Genomic DNA, 17,322 nt, shown 5'->3' with positions numbered 1-17,322 from the left:
AATATGCACATATCATTCACAATGACTACATACTAATTGTGACAAGTGTGTGGCAAATATACATATTTAGCCCCATTTACCATATTTACTAGCATTACAACAAAAATATACACACAGCTGCAGCGTTATATTAACAGCTGCTATAGGAAAGGGTCAAAGACAGTGCATGGCACGCAGCCTGTGTCCTCTGAATCACGAGTCAGCTGGAGGCTGAGACGACATGCAGAGCATGACATGAACACACACACATAGACACACACAGACACACACGAACATATCAAGACAGGACTAAAGCTTTCCCTGACCTCTGACGTTCAACGCTGCATCCACCTACCCACATACACCCTTAAAGAGCGCATACTCAGGGGTATGATAAATTCACAAACTCTCATCCATTAAACATAATAAGGTGCAGGTTTTCTGTACATGATATATATAGTATGCAGCACACACTGACAGGCCTTACAAGTAACAAACAGTGAGATCTCGGGCATCTCTCTGACGCTTACCACACAGTGCATTTATAATTTACTGTGCATGTACTTTCTCTGGGATTTTCTTACTCCTTCCTATTGGGCACGGAAAAAGATATAACTGAGGAATGCAGCGACCTATAACATGCTGTCGCTTTATTGTGTTGAAGAAACTGCAAAAAGCAATTTGTTCTCACATTTGTTGTGGAAAGCTAACTCACTCTTTGCATTTATGCAAATTACACAAATTAGGGTGGAATAACCTAACTCGGTTTCACTTTTTTGATGACTGCATTGTCATCAGGTGGGATAAACTGCACCTAAAAGACAGAAACCACTGCAGTGCACTGCATCTACCTGTAAGTCACGGCCACACACCTAATACTGCAACTTTTATTGCGTGAGATGTAAAAGCTACTTCCTTTCACAGTTGGTATTAAGGGCTATATATATATATATTAGCTATAGAGAGCAAAACTACAACTGCCTTGGTTGTAAGCATACTTTTTAATGTTGTATTGGTGGACATCCAAGAGGATTACCTTACTTTTTTTGAGCCAGCGAAAAGTGGCCACTCCAGAAACTGTAGTTTCTGTAGCACTTCCATTCATTTTTCAGCCCTGGAGGTCCTGTTCAAACTACAGCTTAATTTCAAGGTCCTCTTACCTACATATTCTGCTGCTTTTTGACAATATTAAGCAATCCTTATTAGCAGATGGTGCTTGGTATAATGGAAAATTTGAGCATTAAAATCTCCATGACCTAAATGAGCAGCCTCCATCTGCTGATAAGGAACATGCTAGAGGGGATCATGTGAAGTAGTAGCAGATAAAGTCTCACTTGTTGCTCTCGTCTTAAAATTGCCTGTGTTAAGGCAGCAGGGGGAAAAAAGTGGACTTAGACATCAAAGATCTGACAAAGAGCCATTCTTGCAACATCCTTGCACCAAATCCCAGAAAATGACATAATGCATTTGTGGACATGGACTACCATAAACACCAACAAAACACAAACAAGGATGATCAAAACCAGGATGGCAATTTACAAGGAATATTTGACATTTTTGGAAGATCTGCTTGTGAATTTTCTTGCTCTTGAGTTATAAAAAGAAAAGATTAAGCAGACTGTATACTGGGAGAAACAGAAAGCCAGGCTTTATTCAGAGGTAACAAAATCCTTCACTCATAAACATGCTATTATCTATTTAGCACATATGACAATTTTGACATTTTTGGTTAAACAGGATTGTGCAGGAATAATTTCAGTTAAAGCAATGTAATACGCACTGTAGGTCTAGCAAAAAACGCACAATAATTTAGAGAAGCTAATAATCCTGCTTATTAATCTCCCTCACTGCCACTGGACATAATGCCAGGGAAAATATAGTTCTATGCCTTTGATTGTTCTTTGTACCTTACAGCAACACACTCACATCAGGCAAATAGCTACCAACTCATTACACTCCCCCTCTATTGCTGTTAAATTGCAGTCATTTGTGTCTTTTAGGCAAATAGACTTGAGTGCTAAGCAAGCAGACATGCCCTGGCTGAATTATAATTGCCTTGACCAAATCTCTTTCTCAGCAGTTAAGAAAATTATATCTGCACAGTCTATATACCTCTGGAGCAAATGTGCACGAGCCTAATATGAATAAACACACCAACTTGGTCACACGCTGAAAATCATCCATCCAATGTATACGCCAGGATTGGTGTACTTCCTTTTAAGCCCCACAGAAGCTCTGCCCAGACCTCTAAAAAAAAAAAAGAGGTATCATCTATACACCAATTAAACTGAGAATTGTCTAAAATTGTTCTTGTAGGCCTAGTTGCCACGGCAATTAAGCAAAGAAACTTGAGGACAAAGAAAAAAAAGAAGAAAATCTCAGGCTGGCTATTTGGAGGGGCACGCGAGAGGAAAAAAGAGCAGCATTGTTCTCTGTTTGAGCTCATACACAAAAACACTAGCAGAGTGCTGACACCAATAAGCAGTCAATGATTTTCCTAATGGTTCTCCTCTATGGAAAGCCAATTCTCCTGAGGATGCTTAAAGCACTGAAAGCCATGTGTAAACTTTACTCCTGCTCAAACACACATATAAACGCAAACACACGCAAGTCTATAACCTGCCTTGGCAAATTCTCAACCTCCCTTTAACTTCTCTTTTTTCCTTTACAACAAAGTGCATGTGTATGGATTAACCTTTCCTCTCCCTTTCTTTTGATATGCAGGCATACCCAGTCTTTCACCTTTAGCAAACTCCCTGTAACGGCCATTGCAGGAAACACCGAGGCCGTTATACATACAGTATAACTCATACACGTGAGCTCGGGTCTTGAGAGTGAAAAACATGAAACACTCGAGCTAATTGTTAAGTGCTATTGTGAAAAAATGACCAAGCTTCCCTGTTTACTGAAATAGAATCATGAATGCTTTATGTAGTATGTATCCAAAATGTGTTTGATATTACGCTTGCACAATCACACTTCCTAATTAACTTCTCTTCCTTTGCCCCCTGTTTCCTGCTCACACATATACATGTTTTTTTTTTTGTACAGTGTAATTTCTCTATACCTCTGAGGCCCTGTATCCAATGAAGTGGAACAGAAACTGGAAGTATAGCTGGAGACAGATGAGAAGGGTGAGTAGTGGAGAGCACAAAGTGAGGGAAAGTAAAAGCGAGAGGAAATGGGAATAAAATAAGTGGAACGAGAGCAATCGACAAGAAAGAGAATCTAGTGAAAGAGCAGGTCAACTCAGGCGGTGGCAGTGTGGAAGCGTCTACGGAGCGTTGCTGATGTGATGGCATGATGATGATGGTGTTGATGATTCACCGCTGGTAGGAAATCAGAGAGAAGAACGTATTATTATCACGCAGCTCAATTACACCGCAATTTCTCCCCGGCAGCGACAGCCTCTGCAGGGCTCCTCATTGAAGCTGATTTGGGAGGCCTGCGGCGTCTGGAGGACCAGAGAACGACTCAGCAGTGCGGTAAGACATCCCCACTTGAGAAGGGAGAAGAAGAGGAGGCAGGAGAGGACGACCGGGGAGTGAAAGAGTGGTATGAAGAGACTGAGCGAGTATTTAAGGTGAATGGTAAAAATATGGGAGCGTCTGCGTCGAAATCTCATGAGCTCTGCACTTAAAGTGTTCGGCAGAGTGGAAGCAGGCAGGAAGGACAGACAGGATCTAAATGCGCTGCTGATGGAGAAAACACCTGTTCAGTAATGGGTACCAGCTCTCCGGCTGTTCCCGGTGCTTTAATATGAATACTGAAGAGCAGCTATTCAGGTGGTGCTTTATAATTTTATTTACTCCCAAAGTGTGTGTATGTTATGCATGAGCCAGGGGAGAAAGCAGAATGATGAAAACCTTTGTGTCCATGCAGTAGGGGTGTGTACGTCTGTGAGAGGCAGATTGCATGTGTGAGTGTTTTTTGTGATTCAGGACAGAGACCATTTTAATGATTTTATGCATTCTGCTGTTGCGTGCCTTTAGCACAGAAGGGACACTGAAGAGTGTGTGGGAATGTGTATGCACATGTTGGCATTTTATGTAGGTGTTTGCATCTACTGGTGCATCCCTGCTGTCTCAAGTGTACCTGAGAATTTCCTGTACAGTGGCTACCCGACAGCAAGGGCAGCTTCAGCTGAACTGTTACAATTGACTTCATGGTGAGGGATTACTTAATATGACCTTGGCAATAAACTCTCCCGCATAACATGTCATGATCACGATTATGATTTGTTCTTTCAAACATCGCCGCACTTTACGATTTTATCACAGGAGATAACCGCTTTATGTTGGTGTAATCTGACCACATTAATTTTAATCTAACATATCCTTAATGTAGCTTTAATGCTGCTTTTGTAAATATTTATTTGTAAGAGATTAATTAAACCACTCTGTGCAATCTAAATAATGTTCAAAATATTGTTGAATTAATACAACTAGGGCTTCAACCAAACATTTGACTATCCAGCAACTCCTTTGTGGATTTTAATTTTAAGTTTTAGTATTACTTGTTCTTGTTCTTAATTACTACAGACTTTCATATCTAGATTTAACTCCTTTTCAAATGCCTTTAACTGTTTTTTAATCCCTCTGCTTTGTAATGACTGTTCTCCAATTTGTGACTAAATGTGACTCAGTTACCCCCATCACACCATATTTGACTATTTTTCAACTATTTTTATTCTTGACTGCTTGATACAATCAACTTGATTTCCAACACAGCAGGTTTTCAGGTTTCAGCTCTGTTGAATGTATGACTCTACCTGCAACCTGCCACGGGCCAAAGCATAACTAGCTGGTCAATGCAGTTAAACAGGAAATGGTATTTACCTTAGGAGCTGTTGGAGACCAAACTCAAGCTTAAACCGGGACACTCATGAGGAGAGAAAAAACTCACACAAATAATAGTCCTAGTTTGGTTTTTGTTATGTTTATGATCTCGTGTTGATTTTATAGTTCTCCTCCTTCAGGTTTCTTAGTCTTTAACCATTCTGGCCATTCCAGTTTTCTGTCTTCCTGCTTCAAAGTGTGCTGTTTGTTACTGTGTTTGGCATTTCCTGTTTTATTTTGTTAATCATAATACTTCCTGTCTTTGTCTCATTCATTTCTCTAATTCCCTAATTGTGTCCTAATTACTCTGGCTTGCTTAGCTTTGTGTTTCTTATTCTGTCGTTTGTGTCTTTGTTTGTCAAGCATTCAAGAGCAAAAAAATTTTTTTAAAGCAAGAGAGAAAAATAAAAAAGACTGATTTGGGGTAGGAAGCACAGTGTTGTGGTGCATTATTGCCTCATAGCAAGAAGTCCTTGGTTTCCATCCATTTTGTGTGGAGTTTGCATGTTCGCCCAATGTCTGCGTGGATTCTTTGTGGGTGCTTGTGCTTTCTCCCACAGTCCAAAGACATGCAGGGGGTTAGATTAATTGGTAATTCTAAATTGAATGAAGGTTTGAAGGGTTATCTGTCTCTGTCGCTGCCACAAATTAGCGATCAGTCTAGAATGTACCCTACCTTTGGCCCTACAACAGTTGTTATAGGCTCCAGCTCCCCCCACAACTCCCCCACAAGGGGAAGAATACATGAATGGATACATATTATACTGATACTTATAGGTGAATTTAAATCATACTTTTGCATTATTTTGCAAATAATGTGATGTTGTTCTTTAATATTCACCTGCTTGCATTTTTATTATTTAAAGTAAACCAGGTAGGTGACTGCCCCATTGCATGCATGGAGCTTGCATGCTAGAATTTTATCCATGGTTAATACAAAGAAATATCCTAATGGAACAACTTATCAGTCAGAGTGAAGAAGTAAACCAGTGGAGTCACACCAAGTCAGTTGTGTTGAAACATCAAGCTGAGATTATTCTTTCAAACATCTTCCTCAGTCTAATCCCAAATCAGAGCTCTTATTATATATTTACGGTTGATAAAACCTGCTGATCACTGTCTGGCACCAGATTTCCACTAAATCTAAGATTTTACCAACAGAGAGAAAAATTACAGACCTGAACCCTGAAGGAGTGGAGACTATTTGGGCTCAGGTTAGTTTCCAGAAACGGTCTCCAACCACAGAAGTCTATGCCAGTGGGACTCAAGCTACACTAACAAGCCTTCAAACCAAACCGGGTTCCCCAGAGGATTACGCTGGGATTTGAGTCGACATCGGATTTGTAGAAGGGATGAGACGTTCATCTTTTCTTTTTTTCCATCCAACATTTCTTCTTCCAGCTTTCTTCTGTCTTACATATCTGTCTTTCTTTCTCTGCATGTCTCTATCTCTCTTTTCTTTCCCCTCTGACTTTCTCTCTTAATCACGCAGACAAGTCTTCTGGGCTGTTGGCATTCAGCTCCAGTTGTGAGAAGAAGAAAAAAAGAGGAGGAGGAAGAGGAATAAAAGCACTGCTGTCAGTTCTTCTTCTCTTGCTCTACGGGACTGGAAGGACAAAAGCTTTCCCTGACAGACCGGATAGCCCTATCTCTACCCAGCCATCATGTCTTTACCCTGTGTCTTCACCACACCGCCATGTGCTCTTTTCTCTTTCTGTCATCCTCCCTCCCTCTGTCTTACTACAATAACACAGTACATGGAGATTAGTGTATGGCATGTTGAGGAGGAAATAGCAAGGCGTTGGCTCATTGTCAGTGTCATTAGTACGTGTGGGCGTGATTACATGTTAATGTATTTGCATTTTGCATGTGGACCAGTGTGTTGCATGTTGCTGCAACGATTTAAGGGAAGTGGACAGTCTGTCATGTGCTTCCTCATTGACAAGACTGTCATCCTAAGTAAGATGTGACCATTAGGGTTACAAGAGGAACAATCTCCATACTGTTTAATGAGCCACAGCAAAAGCTCATTCATGGTGAATGCTGCAGGGTATCCAACAGAGATGCTACATATGCAGTGTGCAGTGTCATCAAGGCCAAAACATCAGCAAGAAAAGAGACGTGAGTGCCAGTACAGAAAATCTGACCTGCAGTTTCTCATCATGTCTACTTGACAGCCTACACCAGGAGGAAAGCAAATCACTTACTGTATGTTCCTTTAGAAAAAAGATAAAGATTACTTGAGTTTGTGTTTTAGCAGAAACCAGCTGCAGAGTTGCAGAAATGAGTTGTTAAATCAATCAAAAACTGAACTCAAACAGTTTGTGTGCACCGGTGGCAGAGATGATTTTTATATTAAAAAAAATAGCGGGTGATAATTTCTCACAGCGTTTAGTCTTTTAATGGCCAATTTTCTTCAAACTGAATGTAAAATAGGCTTTTTAACATCAAATCAGAAAGACTAAGATAGCGCTTATGACCTCAGTATGTCATCATCGAGTTTATTTTCTCAGACAGCACTGCTTCAGAGATGCTCACACCTGTTTTTATTAATCAGCAAATTGCCAATCAACCATGATCGTGTAAAAAAATTGGCAGAATATTTCTCAGTTACATCTAAGACTCTCACGAGACTTTGTAATTTATTAAGCGTTAATAAATAAAAATCAACAGGACTCCGCTTGAGTTTTGCTAATCTCTGATTACTGTGCATGGCAATATGTATTACTTTTTTTTTGTTTAACTGAGCTTCAAACATCTAGCTTTGTCAGACTGATATTTCTTATAAGAAAACGAGTTATATAAAAAGTTTCGGGGACTTTAAATTCAGTTTTCTCAAAACAAAATTTTTCTAAGCAGTGCTTTTGTTCATTGTTTGTTAAAAAACATTTTTACGTATGTAATCTGAGTTTTTCAGTGGGTGGCACTCATCTCTTTACTGTTTACACAAAAAATAAACGATCTTTTTAAAGGGATAACCCTGAAACTCAAAAACAGCAAGATTTAAAAAAAAACAACAAAAAACTGGCATAATAATCCCTCCACATGGCGAGGTTCTAGTCCAAACCCGTGTTTGTGCGTGTATGTGTGCATTTATATTCAGCCTTTAAACTGCATGTGCTAAGTATTAACATGGATACCCGAAATTAGATAAATCTAATTTCACCCCCCCCCAAAGTTTGTCTCTCTGTCTCTCCCTCCCTCAAGGCTGTCTGCTGAGCCTCTTACCTGTGGGATTATTGGCAACGCTACGTATTTTATAGCTTTATTCATCTGGATGATGCGTCATTAATGTGTTGGGGAATGAAACCATCTGTAACGACAGGCAACGGATGATGGGAGGATGAAGGGCAGGGTGGGTGACGGAGGGGTGGGGTGGGGTATGTCACACTGATGCAGGAGAGTTGGCTGGTCTGAAGTTGTGGTGTGTAGTGATTTCTGTGTATGCAAATGTCGGTTTGACGCAGAGCTGTAATGAGCGATAATAGTGAGCTTTGTTTGAGTTGACGTGGCGGAAGCACCATGAACAGTAGTTATGAGCTTTGATTGTGCAGTTTTACAGATGAGGCAAACAAAGGCATCAAGCAGAGCACATCACACACAGAAACACATCCATATACAGAGTCTAATGTGTTGGCACATTACTCTGAGAGTGCACTGAGAGACACCGAAGCTGATTTTCTTTCAACTTTATCCCTTTCAAATTTATGGGAAAACCTGCATAAATGAGTGAACAAACATAACCAACACAACGGCATCTACACAGGACACAAAGACTCACAAAGCACTTTAGGACTGGAGAAAGCTTTTGTAGTTCAAATAGCTTTTGGAGGAAGTTCACACTTTTTGTGTGTGCACTGCAGGAAAAAGGAACTATCAGCAAAAGAACAACCTGATGGAGTGTACAGTAATACATATGGATTTAAGTGCGCTTGACCTGAAGCAACATCAACAACTCCCATATTTTTTTTTAAAAAAATGTAAAAGTTAGCTGAGGTACTATAAAAACACTTGGGAAGCAGTTGTGTAAACAACAGATAGCTGGGTAGCACATGTAGAAATGGACTGACAGTAAATCCAGTTTATATTTAGCTTTCATGCAGCTGAGAAAATGCATGAGCTTGAATTGTTATAGTAAAAAATAAAAAATAAAAGACTTGATTATAAGGTTCACAGAAATAATATATACAGAAACAATTAAAAAATAAAAAGTGAATAAAATAAATAAATAAGAGGCAGGTTGTCCATAGTTTTGGACTTTCTAGGGCAAAAGCCAGGTCCCCTTTGTCACTGACTTCATGACTTCATGTCATTGCTGTAGTTGTAGTTATTACTATGGCACCCATTAGCTAACTAACTAACGATCACGGCTCAAGAGTTGGGAGTTCGCCTTGTAATCGGAAGGTTGCCGGTTCGAGCCCCGGCTTGGACAGTCTCAGTCGTTGTGTCCTTGGGCAAGACACTTCACCCGTTGCCTACTGGTGGTGGTCAGAGGGGCCGGTGGCGCCAGTGTCCGGTAGCCTCGCCTCTGTCAGTGCGCCCCAGGCTGGCTGTGGCTACAATGTAGCTTGCCATCACCAGTGTGTGAATGGGTGGATGACTGGTTGTGTAAAGCGCTTTGGGGTCCTTAGGGACTAGAAAAGCACTATACAAATACAGACCATTTAATAAGTTGCAGATGCAAATGCAATATGAAAAAAAATATCAATGACAGGTATATAGTTCTCAGGGGTTTACCGCAGTTGGTGTTAACCCTCATGGACTCCCCAAAATACAGCCCGATTTTGGAGTGACACGTTTGACAGTTTTTCGGTAAACGGGAGAATAAGATTTAGATTCTCATTCCTATTGTCCAGCAAAACAGAGCCATTAAGGAAAAAGCTGCGAAGCTTGTCTGATAAGCATCTGCCTTGTCATTACAGACGTTAACCTCATCAGTTTGATTTTTCATTAATTTTTGATTGAATAAAATGTCAGCGTCGTCATCTTGCATGGAGATCGACCATCATCTCCAACCAACAGAACAAAAGAAACATCATTCTTACTCTTAGATTTGAGAAAATGAAAATAAATAAAAGAAATGCACTTGCATAAATTTGTTGATCTATTAAACAGTTATCATAATTATTGCTGCTGATTCCGTTTTTTTTTTTTTGTAAACTATAGTAGAAACCTACCGGACAGTGAGTTAATTTCATGATGCTGTTATCCCTTTGAACTGTTAAATAATTAATTAATGGAACACGCTTGATGCTCATCTCCTAAGCAAGAGTCAAGATGACTGACAGGACTGTGTGAGTCATTCTTCTCTGTGTTCTGCTCCTGATAAGTATGTTTCTCATGCTGTGACACCTGTTGAATAGTTAAATGGCTGTTCCTCCTTTGCACAATGTCAGTGGAGAAGAGGAAGACAAGGGAGCGAATGCTGCAAACTGATTACACCGAAAAAGCTTCCAATTAGAGATGGACCGATCCGATATTACGTATCGGTATCGGTCCGATACTGACCTAAATTACTGGATCGGATATCGGAGAAAAATAAAAAATGTAATCCGATCCATTAAATATCACGAAAGCACCTCACAAAACTTGCAACACGCCGTAACTCACCTCAGAACGTTAGCACGTCGGAGCAGTATGCATCACGTGATAGAGCGGCTGCGGCATGCGGGACCTGTCGGTGGTCTGGATAGCATTTGGAGCTTCGCTAGCAACCCGGCATTTCATCTCTGACAAAGTTATCCCGAGAGAAGTAAAGCAAGTGTGTAAGTCCATCTCTGAATGTTTGTAAAGCATTCCTGCTTTAAGCTTAACAAGCGACTGCCTCTTCTTGCTGCTACTTCAATCATGAAACTGCTTAACGATCAGCTGATCGGCTTTTCTGTCGGGAATCCGTCTGTCTTGTTTGCTTTTGGCCCACTTTGCACCAGAAAGAGGAAACCAGCGGCTGAACAACAGCAGCACGTTTAAGCTTGATCAGCTGTTGTTAGAATTTATTTAATATTACTTTCTACTCGAGGATCTTTTTCTACGCAGCTGACAGCTGTAACTGTGCAGGGGCGGATCTAGCAAAGTTTAGCCAGGGGGGCCGATAGGGCATTAACAGGGAAAAGGGGGCAAAAAGACATACTTTTCTTTCTTATTCTCATTTAAAATGTCTAGCTTTTAATAAATAATTATCCAAATCTTACACCCAAAGTTTTAATTTGATGTAAAATGAATAGAAGTCAATTACTGTATATAGTAACTATTAAGTCTAATATACCCTAGTAAGCTATAGTACTTTTTCCTTTGGGAAGGTACCATCTGTGCAGTCTGCAATTTTGTTGAAGAAAGATGTTGAATCTATTTAATATTTCTTGAAAAATAATTGATTTCTGTGCATTTTTTTTCACACTGCATCAAATTAAGGTTGATTACGTCGATTAAGCATCATGAGGTGGAGCGTGAGGGGTGGTTCCCCATTTTTTATTTATTTATTTTTGTTGTTGCTGGGAGTTGGAACCCTATTAGTTAGGTTGCTTAATATTTACGCTAAGTACTCTTTAAAATACCAGAATAGGGAGGATGGTGTAGGTTTAAGTTTATTAGATTGATCAGTATTGCTGAACTATGAAATATTTTTTTTTGCATACAGGTATAACAGAATAGCTTTAGTGTAGTTGTTGTTTTAAACTTGAGTAGGAACTTATACAAAATGCAGCAAGCTATTTAAAAAAACAGTTTTGTTGATTAAAACACACTATATCGGATTCATATCGGTATCGGCAGATATCCAAATTTATGATATCGGTATCGGTATCGGACATAAAAAAGTGGTATCGTGCCATCTCTACTTCCAATACATGCATAATGTGAGCTAGGAAGAGTGTTAAACAGGGAAATATCTGTGCTGTGGATTCTATGAAACTTTCAGTCTCCATGCTACAGAGCACATAATCAAAGTTTTAGGATGCCACACTGACACTGACATTTTTGCCTTTTAGTAGGCTCAGCTTAGTGAAATAACATGACAGGGTTTTAAGAGTATTGCATTATGATAATGATAAAATGTTTTTTCCGTTGCTGGAAGAAGCACCGGTGTCACGTATACAAATTACACTTCAACATCAAAGTGTCTTGGGTTTTCGATGTGTCTCTTTCAAGTCTGAGGTGCACACTTCCTCCCTTAGATCTGAATATGTTCCCACCTCTCTCTGTGACTAAAGGCACTTAAAAAAAGAAACTCCCTGTGTGTAAAAGCACAACCACAGTTGGATGCACTGACGGGCAGGCTGTGCTTTACTTTTGCCTCATTACAGGTTTAACAAAATAACACTTTATTGATGTAATGATTGAGACGTTTGAATTTTTAAATCACACAGTGCATCTTCATGGACTGTAATTATGTACGTTCAAAGGTCTGTTTAAAACAGAATAGCTCGCACTCTACAACGATTTACTTTAGGGGAGTGCCAATTTAACTGCCAATTACCACTGTGAAAATGGCTTTGACAGGATACAAAACCCAGCACTGACAGTGACTGGTGCATGAAGTAGCGCCGGGGCAAGTGATACCGCCAGGAAGGCAATGTGAGAAAGCACTGAATTTAAAAATGGAAGAAGGTGAACAAGCAGCTTTTATCACAAAGTGAACAAAAGACTTTCAGGGAAGGACAAATGAATATTTCGGCCCTAAACTCATAATACAATCACACTTTTGTATTACTTCACAGTGATTTACAGTGCATGCCCGAAGTGTCACAGTCAAAAATCAAATTTGCATGAATGACAATTAACATGTGAATGAATGTAAACACAGCACACAATCTAATCTTTAACTACCTCTGCAGACTTGCCAGTTCTTTACTGCTTCACTTGGGGGGGATTTAAGCCAACATTACTGTCAGTTAGGTGAGCGGCTGTATCTTAATCTATTGTTTGGTGTAAATCTGAGCTGCTCTTTCGTGTTACACTTTTTAAAAAGCTTTTTATCATTATTTTCCAGTGTTTGCTAGCAAAAGGGGGCACAAGAAGCACAAGCAGTGGACATTTCTTGGAAAAAAAAATGAACATTTGCTCATAAATATAGACAACATTAGCACAAATGCAATTATTTATCCTGTCTGCTCTTTAAACTACAGCACTACATGTATATGTACATTCAAAAAGGGAAATTTGAAAACAAAAAAATGACGCACACTCTGTGTGTAGCTATAAATTTCTAAGTGCATGTGGGTGTTTGTGGGGAACTGTTTCCCTGCACGCACACAACATTTTGGGTGTTTGTTGAGCGTGCTGGTGTGTATTTGTGTCAGTGTGAGTCAGCAGTGTGATCACGGACACAGTGTTGGTTGTGGTGGTGGTAGTTGGAGGATAGATAGTAGCAACAATGGATTTTAACAAAGCTCCTAAATATGACAAATTTAAGGTGTACATGTGAGGCGGTGTGCATGATGGCAAGATGAACGTTGGTCCCAGCATGACTAGAGAAAAAATGTTTCCATTTTAAACTTGATGTTAATTCTGACACTCTTTAAATCCATTTTAATGACAATAAAATATTGATATCCAAGCAAAGTGTGGCCAAGGATGTGAGCACCTAGAGATTAGGGCTGCCACAAACGATTATTTTGATAGTCGACTAGTCACCGATTATTTATGCGATTAGTCGACTAATCAGATCATCATCCACTGGACGTAAAACTACAGCTTATTGCACCAGCAGCATCTGCTCTTATATAACTATCATTAGCTTACAGCTTTAAGCTTTTAAGGTGCTAACTAAAAATAAAGACAAGATGATAGTTTATTCAATTTTAATGAAATTTGCAGATTGTTTCGGTAAAGTTTAATAAACTCCTTGCTATCTAAAATATAACAGGACACCGGAGTATATTCTCCAGCATCTCACACTTCTGATAATCAGCTGTCTGCTTTATGTTTATTCAGCTGTGTAAAAACTATAACTTTAATCTCAGCCAAACCGATTTACTCAGGAACAAATAAAATACTAAAAAAAAAAAAAAAAAAAAAAAAGCCAAACAACAACATTTTTAATTTATCTAAGTGACTCATATATATTTAACCTGAGTCGCGAAAGACGGCGGTGGGTTTGAAAACAATTTGAAAACAGTCCGGTGTTCTCACGGCGCTAGTGACCTAGCCCCCGGCTAGCTATCGAGCTAGTGGGTAACAGACGTCTCCGAAAACGTCGGAGCGCTTTTGAAAATATGTGGTGTCCTGATAAACTGAGCAGATATTTGAGGTTTACACAGCTACATTCTCGCCTGAAAATATGTTAAACGTTTATTTTGTGACCCAGAAAGAATAATAAGAGTAATATTAAAACTAACTAGCTACCGCCATTGTTGGAAACTAAGCTGGGCCGCGCTATGAATTTTGGGACACAGCTGCTTCTTCTTCTTCGGGGTTTAACGGCAGCTGGCATCCTTGTACATGCAGTGCTGCCATCTTCTGTTTCAGTCCGTTATTACACTCTTAAATCCTGCTACTTCTGCGTCTTTTGCGATCTTACAAAGCTTCAAACGACACGTCGACTATTAAATCAGTCGTCGACGATTTTGATAGTCGACGTAATCGTGACTAGTCGACAAATCGTGGCAGCCCTACTAGAGATACAGCTCACAGGACAGCAATCGGAAGCTTCCTCCCAAAATTTTCTTTCCTAATTTGAGAGCAAAACTTGTGTTTTGCTCCGACTCAGAACTAACAAGGCCTTGTCAATCACAAACAATTCGATTAACATATCTGCTGTTTTTTGCTTCTTTGAAGAAATTGGATATACACCAAAGCCAAATGCGTCTCTGTATTGAATATCTTTATATTACAATAAAATTTATAATAATTTGAGGTTAAGCACATCATTTATCATCACCACACTGTGGAAACATGTTGAAAAAACAGTAAAAAGACATCTCCAGATGGTTTGTAATGCCATATTTGCTATTGGAAACCATTAGGAAAACTCAGCACAATGGAAAAAGTGTACATCAGTGGTAATGTTACGTGTCTTACCATGACTAATGGGAAAACTCTTTACAACATGTGTGAGGTGGACACCCGCTGGGCACATGGGGATGATGATAGTATATGACTAGTGCAGCAGATGGAAAGAAACTGCTGACGACCAGATGTGAAGCCAGACTCTTTTCAGAGCTTTCCTCAGTCTGCTGCTGAAGGTAGATTGGTTTAATTCTGGCACATTAACAGTTTTTCACATCTATCACCAGCACCGCCTTAATAAGCACCTATTAATAATAATCATGATACTAATTCTTGTAATAAACCGATGTCAGGCAAAACAAGACAGACTAATTAATACGTGCAGAACTTTTTGGTCATGAATCTTTAACAGGTAGCCACAGCGTGCGTGAAAAGACAAATTCAGAGCTGACATAATATCACTCGTGATTAAATCCAGTTATTTGTGAAGGAAAGCCGTGGTGTCTGTTGGACTAGAAAAGAAAATGTCTACACTCTCGAGCAGAATTTCCATGAAGAGACACGACAGGAAACAACCACTAATGACAACTGTAGCTCCTGCCTGCTGGGATGACACATCCAAAGCTATGCATAATGTTTCCATCCAACACAAGTTATCACATAGAAATTCTTCTATTGTCATACTGTAGCTTGTGGCTCATTCTATTCTGGATCAAAGTGCTGCTATCCCCTCTCTCTGATGTGGTGACTCATATAGCATCAGTTAGCAGGCGCTTATGCATCAGCCTTAGGCTGGACAACTCTGCCATGCCAAGCCACATACACAAAAACACACACACAAACCAGCCACAAGGCGAAAAAAAAAATGCAGCGATTAACCAGTGTATGTGGCCGAGAGCACCAGTTGAATTTATGAATCCGGGGGGGCCACCAAAGTGGAGAGAGCAAGCAGAAATCCGACAGGCATGGAGCAAGTGCGCTCATAGGCTGTACTGACTGGATACAGGCTGACTGTATGTGCTTTAACAGTCATACACATCTGGCAGATTGTTTTTAAAGCAGCGAGGGAAAAAAAGGTCTTGACACCCAACTGTTACTCTTATGTCATACATGTACAACACATTAAAATAGATATAAAACCATAAAGCGTTAGAAGATAAACTCACTAAGAAGGACCACTGTCTACACAGGAGTAATGCAGGGATATTTCATTAGAGGATTCTCTGTCAAAAAATAGAATACTGACTCAAATATAACCTTGCTTCGGCGTGACTTTGCATTGCGGAGATGCCGGCAGGTGGAACTCAGTGTCCCACCACATGAAGCGAGTGAATCACTAGAAAATCTGCAGAGGAGACAGATGATACAGTGCACGGCTCTGAGAGACTGGCTGTCGCACAGTGTATCAAACTACATCAAAGCCTGTTATCTACTGGTTGCATGGTGGATGAGGAGTGGGCTACACATGAATGACTGGCAGCTTTATGAAGGGAAACTACTGCACACTTGCCAGGAACAACGGTGTCCAACTTTTTCAGGGCAACCTAGCTGCTTGACAAGAACCCCAGTCAGAAGCTCGGTTTTCGAGAATGTAATCTGATACATCAGGTTGTGAAAATTAATCAAACGATGTGTGGAAGAACTGTGGAACCGTTCAGTGTGTTAGCCTCTGGCAAAAAACGTCATTTTGTGGAACCTGCAAATAAATATTTGGATTTGTAGAAGCCAGTTTTTTTTAAAGATTTTCAAAGAGTCAAACGTGAAATTAGATTCTCTAAATGACTGTAAATGGGTACACTCCCACAGGCAATAACTTAACTTGATTTAGTATTATTGATTTATTCATATTGTTTTCAAGATGTTCATTATGCTGGTCTGGGAGTTTGTTTCGGCTCCACGTCTGTCGTGTGCTTCGTGATTCACGCTGCCACAACCAATAAAACTGTTCCTGTTTTCACAAACAGGCTCTCTGTACACTCCAAAACTACTTTGCAAATTAGGTTATGTTTCTATTTGGCCTGCTGAGACAGTGCTGCTGAGCCATGCAGCAACTGTAGTTGACTTGAAATACCAAACAGAGCATGACAGGTATAGGCTACAACCTCAGCCACTGACTCTGCTATTAAAACAGCCTTATTTAGAGAAGGATTTACCCCTCTGTGCTATTATTCCACACTGGAGAGAGCAGCGTGTGTGAGGGCTGACTCCAGATTTCATACTCAGCTTTGGCATTTCAAACTCAAGTCTGGACACGAGTGCGTTCATTTAAACGGACGTTCAAACGGTGCAGTGTGGCTCCAGACCAAAGCGAGCATCCAGCCGAGGATGCCAGTCTCCCAGCACTGGTAGAGTAAAAAAAAAGGGCTCGCTTTGCATCTGACATCCTATCATTTCCTTGCGAGACAGCCTTTGCTCTACTGACAACAATTCAAACACTCATTTGGGCCCTGCCGTGTGCGTGGAGATGTTTGACCTGCCTGCCAACCCCATTCATCCCCGGCGAGACAGTCTTTTTTTCGCGGGGGATACGATATGAATACATCGGCAGCGCCTCTGTCTT

General features: G+C 40.1%; 1 protein-coding gene across 1 annotated transcript in view; it reads right to left on the bottom strand.

Annotated features, from left to right (window-relative positions):
• The window catches only part of xylt1 (xylosyltransferase I), a 79,590-nt gene that overhangs the window by 61,987 nt on the left and 281 nt on the right, over positions 1-17,322 (bottom strand). The gene's annotated exons all lie outside the window — the stretch shown is intronic.

The sequence above is a fragment of the Simochromis diagramma genome, unplaced genomic scaffold, assembly GCF_900408965.1.
Source record: "Simochromis diagramma unplaced genomic scaffold, fSimDia1.1 OVJJ01000487.1, whole genome shotgun sequence".
Classification (NCBI taxonomy): domain Eukaryota; kingdom Metazoa; phylum Chordata; class Actinopteri; order Cichliformes; family Cichlidae; genus Simochromis; species Simochromis diagramma.
This window is presented reverse-complemented; position numbering and strand designations above follow the sequence as displayed.